A 9409-nucleotide genomic window follows, 5' to 3' on the forward strand; every position below is an offset into this window, starting at 1 on the left:
CGGCTTTGTGAGGAAGTTGCTGGCCATTGGGATTCTGCTCTGATCACCATGCTAAAGTTGATTCTAACAGATTTTGCCCTTCTGGTGCTATCAGATTCTCCCCCGCGGTCCCTCGGCTTCAAACTCATGTCCCCCAAAAGCCTTTTTTCTCTAAGTCTTGCAGTTATTTGCAATAAATCCTAAAGCAGAAGCAATGCTCAAAATGAAACGACTTATTCCCACAAACTAGTAATAGCTAACATTTATGATATTCTTGCTTTGCCATGCGTATGTAGGCACTCATTATATCTCACAACCTAGTCTATTAATGGCCACTTTTTACAGATGAGGGATCAGAGGCAAAGAGTAAGGTTAAGTAACTTAACCAACTAGTTAGTGAAAGGCTTGGTAGTAGGTCATTATCCCATATGAAATGGGTATAATTCCTGCTAAAACCTTTGCCGCAGAAATGGGATGCCTCTGTGCCCTGGGACTTCAACAATGAAGAAAAGTCTCTCCTCTGCTCACCTTGCCTTTGCTCTAGGTAGTATAAACAGTGCAATTAACTTTATTACCTAAGAGTATCATGGCAGTGGCCTCAATCTTGCTTTTCTTGTTCTTAGGCTGATAAAGAGTTAAGAACAATCAGTCAGTTCAACAATACAAGGCACATGCTTTCACGTGTGGACAACTTCATGGAGAAGGAATAGCATGGGAAAAATAGGTGGAAATTGGAAGGGAAGGAGATTTATCCCAAATTTGGATAATAAGCCTTAAAACTCAGATTTTTACTTAAAAGTTTTGTTTGAACATCAGACTTGAAAATTTTGCCTTTATTAAACATTGATGATGATTGTAAATGTGATCCAAAGTAGTATTTATTTATTAATTATTTAGCATCTATATAGCATTTATGTGAGCAAGCGCTATTCTAAGCACTTATAAATATTTGCTTTTTAAATCATTCATAATGGATTGGCAATAATATTATTAATCCCTGCTTTACAGATGAGGAAAGAGAGGCACATAGAAACTAAGTAACTTGTTTATGGACACATAGATGGCAAGTGGGGGAACTGGGATGCTAACTAATGAAGTCGGGTTTCAGAGTCTGTGCTCTTAACCTATTTGCTAATTGGATATTTTTTTGAAAAAACAAACCCACTAAAAATGTACCACCCAGATAATTTCTTATAAAAATTGGATTCCAGTTTCTTATTAAGGACTGTTTTAGGTAGGAGGCACTTTGCTGTAATTCTTGTTTTTCAGTTCTGAAAATAAGGAGAAAAACACTCATAAAAAAATATTTAAACTTATTTAGGATCCTTGTTTTCTCAGTTTAAATGTTGCCTAAGCAGAACTTTATATTTTCCTTCATTGCCTATTTCTGGATGATTTTGGGTATTACCCTGTTATAGCACCATAGACTGTCTTGAGTGACATTAATTTGGGGGATTTTTATTCCCCCCAAAAGCATGGTGTTTATTTTTTTAAAAATTTTTTATTGTTATGTTAATCACCATACATCATTAGTTTTTGATGTAGTGTTCCATGATTCATTGTTTGTGCATAACACCCAGTGCTCCAAAGCATGGTGTTTATGTAACCAAAAGAAGAGCATCAAAAAATCTCCAACTGGCCCACTGGTGGACTGTGCTAAGTCTACAGTTGAGACTTTGTGATCCCTTATTTTTTTCTCAATTAGTCTATCTAGGAGGTTTCAATTCATATTTTATTTTCTTTAAAGATTTTATTTTTAAGTAATCTATGTATCCAATGTGAGGCTCGAACTTATAACCCTGAGATCAAGAGTCTCATGCTCCACGTACTGAGCCAGCCGGGTACCCCTAGGAGGTTTTTAACTTTATTAATTATTCCAAGAACCAACTCTTACCCTTATTTATTTTCTTTACTAATTTTTAAAATTTCATTAGTTTCTGCTATTATTATTATTATGTATTCCTACTGTATTTAATATGTATATTTATTATTTTATTTTTAATTCTTTCCTTCTACACTGACTTTAATTTACTGTTTTTTCTAATTTCTAAGGTGGAAACATAGATCATTGATTTTAAACCTTTATTCCTTCTAACCCAAGCATTTAAAACTAATTTGCCTTCAAATACTGTTTTAGCTGCATACAACAAATTTTGATGTGTTGTTTTTTTATCATTTAGTTAAAAATATTTTAAAACTTTCCTAGTGATTTCTTCTTTGACCATGGACTATTTAGGAGTATGTTGCTTGATTTCCACATATTTGGAGATATTCCAGATATCCTTCTATTACTGATTTCTGACTTAATTCTGTTTTGAACACAGAATATATTCTTTATCCTTACAGTCCTCTGAAATTTATTGAGATTTGGCTTCTGGCCCAGCATATTGCCTATCTTGATGAATGTTCCAAGTAAAATTTAAAAGAATATAAATTCTGCAGTTGTTGGGTATAGTATAAATGTCAATTAGGTTAAATTGGTTGCTCAAAATCTAGTTTATTACTGAATTTTGCATTTGTTCTATCAATTACTGAGAATAAAGTGTTAAAATCACATGCAATTGTGAGTTTGTCTATAAATTTAGTGATGCCAGTTTTTGTTTCATGAATTTTTGAAGATTTGTCATTAGGTGCACATACAAGTAGGATTGTTATGTCTTCTTAATGAATTGACACTTCAATCATTGTTAAATGTTCTTATTTATTTCTAGTAATATTTTTTTATTTGAATTTACTTTGATACTAATATAGCTAAGCCAACTGTTTTAGTACTAGAGTTTACATGTTCTACCTTTTTCTATCCCTTTACCTCTATATTTAAAACATTTCTTGTAAATGGGGCTCCTGGGTGGCTCCATTGGTTGAGCAGTGGACTGGGTTTCGGCTCAGGTCATGATCTTGTCGTGGGGAGATTGAGCCCCAAGTTGGGCTCTGCACTCAGCACAGAGTCTGCTTCAGATTCTCTCTCCCTCTCCCTCCAGCTCACACACTCTCTCTAATAAATAAATAAAATCTTTTTTATTTTTTATTTTTTTAATACAATCTTTTTTAAAAAGCCATTTCTTGTAAATGACATAAAGATGCATCTTATTTTATTTTATTCCACCAAAGACTGGAGAAGACCCCTTTGCAGATCTCTGGAGCTCTTTCTCTGCACAGCTTCCTCCTCACTGCAACCCTGTTCTGCAATTCAAGCCACTTTGGTATCCAAGATCATATTTCAGATTCCTCAACTAAGCCAGACCATTGGGCTCTGCCTTATTTCCTTGTTCTTATGTCACAGTTCAGAAATTGCTTTTGGGCAGGGTTCAACTCTTTTTCTCCCCTTCTCTCAAGTATCACACTCCTGTGCTGTTGTCTAGTATTTTGAAGACAGTTGTTTCATATCTTTTGTCCAGTTTGGAATCAAGCTACATTGTCATGAGCCAAAGCTAAGTCCATAGTACAGGTGATTTATAGGAGCCAAATGCAATGTTGGAACATGATATGTAAAATTTATGATTTATTTCTGAATTTAAGTATCATTTTATGAGTTGTATTGATAAACAGTACAAAGATTGCCCACATAGAAATTAACAAAATGATGTAAACTCGGTGATGACTCAAGAAGAATGATCTAATTTGAGTGCATTACTTACCTCGACTCTTAGCTTGTCAGGGATGGTAACTGGGACTAATGTCTGTTCCTGTCACTTGCACTTGCTATCCCGTAGCTACCATGCATGAGTGTATCTCCATCCATGTTGGCCAGGCTGGTTTCCAGATTGGCAATGCCTGTTGGGAACTCTATTGCCTGGAACACTTCCAACCTAATGGCCAGATGCCAAGTGATAAGACCACTGGAGGTGGAGATGACTCCTTCAACACCTTGTTCAGTGAGATGGGTCCTGGCAAGCACACCTTCAACACCTTCAGTGTTTGTAGACCTGGAACCCACAGTCATTGATGAAGTTCACACTGGCACCAACTGCCACCTCTTCCACCCTGAGCAGCTCATCCCAGGCCAGGAAGATGCTGCCGATAACTATGTCTGAGAGCACTACACCATTGGCAAGGAGACCATTCACCTTATCTTGGACCAAATTCAGAAATTGGCTGACCAGGGCATAGGTCTTCAAGGCTTCTTGGTTTTGTACAGTTTTGGAGGGGGAACTGGTTCCGGGTTCACCTCCCTGCTGATAGAACGTCTCTCTGTTAATTATGGCAAGAAGTCCAAGCTGGAGCTCTCCATTTACCCAGCCCCCCAAGATTTGCACAGCTGTAGTTGAGCCCTACAACTCCATCATTACTACGCATACCACCCTGCAACACTCTGCTTGTGCCTTCATGGTAGACAATGAGGCCATCTATGACATCTGTCATAGAAACCTCGATACTGAACACCCAACCTACACTAATCTAAATAGGTTGATAGGTCAGATTGGGTCCTCCATCACTGCTTCCCTCAGATTTGATGGAGCCCCGCATGTTGATCTGACAGAATTCCAGACCAACCTGGTGCCCTATCCCCGCATCCACTTCCCTCTGGCCACATATGCTCCTGTCATCTCTGCTGAGAAACTCTACCATGAACAGCTTTCTGTAGCAGAGATCACCAATGCAGGCTTTGAGTCAGCCAACCAGATGGTGAAATGTGACCCTCAGCATGGTAAATACATGGCTTGCTGCCTGTTGTACTGTGGCGACATGGTTCCCACCATCAAGACCAAGCATACCATCCAGTTTGTGGACTGGTGACCAAATTTAAAGAGTGAGCATTAATCAGCAGCCTCCCACTGTGGTGTCCGGTGGAGACCTGGCCAAAGTACAGCGAGCTGTGAGCATGCTGAGCAACACCACAGCCATCGCTGAGGCCTGGGCTCGCCTGGACCACAAGTTTGACCTGATGTATGCCAAGCGTGCCTTTGTTCACTGGTATGTGGGGAGGGCATGGAGGAAGGAGAGTTTTCTGAGGCCTGTGAGGACATGGCTGCCCTTGAGAAGGATTATAAGGAGGTTGGTGTGGATTCTGTTCAAAGAGAGGGTGAAGAAGTAGGAGAAGAATACTAATTACTATTCCTTTCAGCCCTGCAACATGTCACACTCAGAATTTTAGCTTCCACACTAGCCAACAGGCATTAAAGCTTTCTAGTTAGATTGCTTCACTTTTAACTGTGATCACGTCTTACTTTTCCATGTGTACCTGTAAGATTTTTCCATCATGTCTTAAGTAAAGGCTTTAAGAAAGAAAAAAAAAAGTATTATTGAACCTGGCACTACTATCAATAGAACACAGATAATGTAAAATCTTGATTATTATAAGGCAGAAAAATAAATTGTATGTAATATATAATAACTTACCATTTATGTATATCTTTATTTTATTACTTATATGAACATCTCTGGCCCATCAATAGACCCACCCAGACATGTACAATAATTAAATCCAGTTGTCTTTGACATTTTGCCAAAGTTTCAATCACATTAAAACAATCTAGTCTACAGATTTGATTTTTTTTGTTGTTGTTACAAAGGTATGTTTTTCAGGTGAAGACAAAACACATTTTATTTACTACTTCATTAGCTTGGTTTTAAATATTTAGGCATGTGGTATATAGGCATCTGTTTGTTCTCTTGCCTCAGTCCTGCTACTGTTAGGGGTGGGCCTGTGGGAGAAGTGGCACAGTGACCAAATTTAAAAAAAATTAGTTATCATATAGAAGATTTGAAAGCTGAATCCAAAGCCAGTTTTGTGAAGGGCAATAAGCAACCATATTTCCACTGTAGATTCTGCAAAAATCCTAGCATATTGAAGGTACAAATTTACAAAATTTGAAATTTCATCTTTACCTAAAAGACTTAAAATCCTCTGGTACAACCACACACTTCTCCATGACAGATTCATTCCTACTCTGAATCCTTTGGAGCCTTTCTATATCTAATTATGTTGTTTACCTAGAAATTCGATACTCTAACAGCAAATTACTAATAGTGGGCGTCAGGAACTATTGCTCAGTAAAATAATAATAATCTTAATAGTTATATAACAAGGACCTGATTTGTGCCAGACACTGTGGGAAGAGTTTTAATGTAGATTATCTCTAATTACCATAACCTGATACAAAGAAGCCCTCCCATTATACTGATGAAAAAAACAGAGGCTCAGAGAAGTTAAATAATTTGCCCAAGACCAAGGATGCAAGTCTACATTAGTCTGACTCCAAAGTCTATTATTTCCAATATTCTAAGCAACTATTATCAGGTGCTAAAATTCTATTACTCAACTTCTCCTTACATATAGGAGGATTAATCAAAATTCTGTAAGTTTTTGAGGCCAGTTAAAATCAGACATAATAATAAACAGTTTATTTATTTTAAATTGCATAATAATTGGGCACCTGGGTGGCTCAGTTGGTTAAGCGACTGCCTTCGGCTCAGGTCATGATCCTGGAGTCCCTGGATCGAGTCCCTGGATCGAGTCCCGCATTGGGCTCCCTGCTCGGCGGGGAGTCTGCTTCTCCCTCTGACCCTTCCCCCTCTCATGTGCTCTCTCTCTCTCATTCTCTTTCTCAAATAAATAAATAAAATCTTTTAAAAAATTGCATAATAATTTATGAGGGGGTCTTGTAATTTCGGTTACTATAGAATGACGGTAGGCAGTAGAGATACAGTAATGAACAACACAGACACAGGCCCTGGCTCCATGGAGATACATTTCTTACAGAGAAGACAAACATTAAACAGTTAATTACATGACATTTAATTATTATGGTTATAAATGTTGAGGAGACATCACTGACCACTCTGCCTAAAAGTCTTGGTGGGTTGGAAGATAGACTATCAAATATTTAATAATTTAGGATCAAGAGCCAGAATCTCTGGAATCACATGATTTTTGAAATGAAAATACAGGAGTCAATGTCATGCAAATGAGCATTTATAGTTAGAGGCAGTTTAAATAGGATTATAAAGATTAGAGGGCGCTGACAAAGCAAGACCCAGAACCAGACTAAAAGTAGCCTACTAAACAGATAATCCAATGTGGCTATGTTCTTTCCATCAGTCAAGGTTACTGCAGGTCCCAGGAAAAGAAATCCACTGATAGATGGACTAGGTCAAGCTAATCACACTTTGGAGGGGAAAACAAAACAAAACAAAATAAAACATACTCTCACCCTTTTAAGCTTCAGTAAATCAGAAAAATATCCTAGTAGGTTTGATGTGTGAAAACAACATTCCTACTTACCTTCAATTTCAGCAGAGATAATTTTCCCCTGGCAGTCTTCCAGTCTAGCTCCTTTTTCTCCCCAAATCTTAGGGTTCCTTGTCAGTACTTCCTCAGCTCTTGATCACCTTGTATTGTAAACATCTCTTCTTTGGCCTGTCTCCCTCCTGGTTACTGTCTCTAAGGAAAAGGCTTGTGTGTGCTCCCAGACCTTCAAACAGTGCCTAGCACAGTGTGGTGCTTAGGAATTATATATTGAACGAACAAATAAACACTTGAATGAATTCTCTGCCTTTATGAAGGATTAGTAGTTCACACTGTTGAGTGTTCTACACATAAAATACAGATTTTCATTAAAAAAATGTATTATTTCATTTGATCATACTTTACTACTTTACTGGAATTATATAATAAATTATTTAGAAACAAGATATAAATAATGGTTCTACAGCTTTACATAAGTTAGCTATTTAATAGCTGCACATACCTGGCTACCAGAAGTCCCATGACAACATGTGGGACAACAGGTGAGGCCTCAGCCTTGTGCTGCAGAGCTCTGGTTTAGATGCAGTCCAAGAGCTCAGAGGAAAGGGGAGAGTGAGAGCACATTTACCGTGTATACCAAAAGTGTGTGATACACTATAACCTTGCTCCATTTATCTTCACAAAAACCTAATGAGGTAGACATTACGTTTTCATTTTACAGATAAGGAAATTGAAGGTCAGAAAGATTAAGTCATTTTCTCTAGACTACACAGCTAGTGAGCATTATCCCAAGAATCGGTAATACTCAGTCCATCCTTAATTATGGTTTGGGAGGGGAAAGGTACATGAAAGAGTGTGAGAGCTGGTAAAGAAAGGTGTCTTTGAGATAAAACAAATGAGTCATTCCAAAGAAGTAAAGAATTTTATGTGAGAGAGAGAGTGGTGGGGGGGAGAGAAAGAGATGGAGAGAGAGAGAGAGAGAGAGAGTGGGGGGGGAGGAGAGAGAAAGAGATGGAGAGAGAGAGAGAGAGACTGATTGAGCAATTTGATGAGAGACAGAAGCAGGAAAATGTTTACCCTTAGCCCAAAGGGCTGACCTAAAGCCTGCATAGTTTGGATGAGGAACAAATATGTGCTGTTTGCTACATTCCTTAAAGGTCTCCCCACTGCCTGTATATCTCACCAATAGTTAATATTGAACTGAATGATAAGCAGCACAGGAATCTTACAAAAGTAGTTTTAGGAGTGGAAATTCAAAGAAACGTTTGTAATCTGATACTCCCTGCATGCCCCCCTTCCCTTTGATTACTAAGTCAATAACCACCAGCCTCACACGGCAAAATGTGCAGCTCTTTTTGCCCGAGGGACCTGTCCCTGTGCTACTTAAATGAATTTAGTAAGTAGCATGGTAAATGTCTCAAGAATTCTTTCTGGACCATTGTGTGCGATGACCTCGCATTGAGGTTCATTGGGGCAAGAGCTATTTTATAATCACAAGTTCTATGAAGTTTCATGATGTCAACTGGAAGTTAAGTTGGCAGGAGGAAAAAATTTTTATTAGAATTATTGCTCCAAATATTTAATTCATTAAATCATTTTAGAAAGTTTCAAATAAGAAACAATCCATGAGAAAATGAATATTCCATGGCTATATATGGGAACAAATTCCCAATGTTGTCATCTTATTTTATTTTTAGTTGTATTTGTTTTAGTTTTATCTTTCACATAAGAGATAGGACTAGAGAATGCAAGTTGGTACAGCCACTTTGGAAAACAGTATGGAGGTTCCTCAAAAAGTTAAAAATAGAGCTACCCTATGACCCAGCAATTGCGCTACTGGGTATTTACCCCAAAGATACAGATGTAGTGAAAAGAAGGGGCCCATGCACCCCAATGTTCATAGCAGCAATGTCCACAATAGCCAAACTGTGGAAAGAGCCGAGATGCCCTTCAACAGACGAGTGGATAAAGAAGATGTGGTCCATATATATAATGGAATATTATTCAGCCATCAGAAAGGATGAATACCCACCATTTGCATCGACATGGATGGAACTGGAGGGGATTATACTAAGTGAAATAAGTCAAGCAGAGAAAGACAATTATATGGTTTCACTTATATGTGGAACATAAGGAATAGCATGGAGGACATTAGGAGAAGGAAGGGAAAAATGAAGGGGGGGAAATCAGAGCGAGAGATGATATGAGAGACTATGGACTCTGAGAAACAAACTGAGGGTT

General features: G+C 38.0%; 1 pseudogene; it reads left to right on the forward strand.

The window, feature by feature from the left end:
- The first annotated feature begins 3662 nt into the window (after positions 1 to 3662).
- LOC102734081 (tubulin alpha-1A chain-like) lies at positions 3663 to 5059 on the forward strand (annotated as a pseudogene).
- Positions 5060 to 9409: the final 4350 nt, after the last annotated feature.

This window comes from Leptonychotes weddellii, chromosome 2, assembly GCF_054177405.1.
Source record: "Leptonychotes weddellii isolate Sample4059 chromosome 2, ASM5417740v2, whole genome shotgun sequence".
NCBI classification, from domain to species: domain Eukaryota; kingdom Metazoa; phylum Chordata; class Mammalia; order Carnivora; family Phocidae; genus Leptonychotes; species Leptonychotes weddellii.